Raw genomic sequence first — 1,031 nt, forward strand, 5'->3', positions numbered from 1 at the left:
AACGCCCTTTATATGTTACGTGCATTCATTTCTTGTTTGGGAAAAAAAGAGGTTTATATTGACGGTTTCCAGTGTTTCCCCTTTCTTGTGACGCTCTCCCTACGCCCTTTTAAAATGCACTTGTTTTGGAACACTTTTGCTTTTATAGGTACTGCCCCCCCCAGGGGACAGTCCTAGGCCCCTGCCACGAGTGAACTGACCCTGAAGGACTTTGCCTGCTTAGTTTTTACACATATGGGTTCTTATGTAAGGTTGCTTACCCATGTCCGGCAAAGGACGGTCATACTAGCTGGCAGACGGCCATATCTGGTGATTTTGCTCGACCATGGGCATGTCATATTACCGAACAACGTCGGGCAGAGCTTGATCAGGTGGATGGGTCCTTTAAAATCATTCTGATCAATTGGCAGTAAGGCCGTTCTGACGAGGGGCTACCTTTAATGGGGAGATTTTAAAGGGAAAACCGTCAAATTTTCCGAGCGCCACGAGCGAAAACCCAGGCGTGCCCGGGTTAAACGAGTTTATTGTTCGTTTTTCCTGTTTTATCTTTTTTTTTTTTCCCTTTCTAGTAAAATAAAGTGCTTTTTACCATTCTCAAATATTTTCTGAAATCTTGCTCATGACCATGTTGTAGTTTTCCCGAAGTATTTTGTTCTTTTATCTTCGACCACACAAAACAATTATCATGTTAAACGATGTTTTCTTCTTGGTAATGCTTGTCACACACAAGTGATGTCGTCGAGCACACACGCCCATGCATCAACTCGCCCCCTTGGACAAATTCTTTGGGAAATAGGCGATTTTCCCGCCAACCGCGCAACCCGTCGGACACGCCCGCTCGTCTGGACAGGCCTTTAATGGCATGATCAGACTGTGTGCTTGATAGGTGGGCATGCCCATGTGACGTCTATGGCAAAATAATGATTTTAACCCGTTTTTTTAGGGGAAAATTACGTTTAGCCCGAAAATTTTCCCCTCTTGAGCCCCCTTTTCTGGCATGTCAGCTAATCAAGACCACTCATATAGACATG

Source organism: Penaeus monodon, chromosome 21 (genome assembly GCF_015228065.2).
Source record: "Penaeus monodon isolate SGIC_2016 chromosome 21, NSTDA_Pmon_1, whole genome shotgun sequence".
NCBI classification, from domain to species: Eukaryota; Metazoa; Arthropoda; class Malacostraca; order Decapoda; family Penaeidae; genus Penaeus; species Penaeus monodon.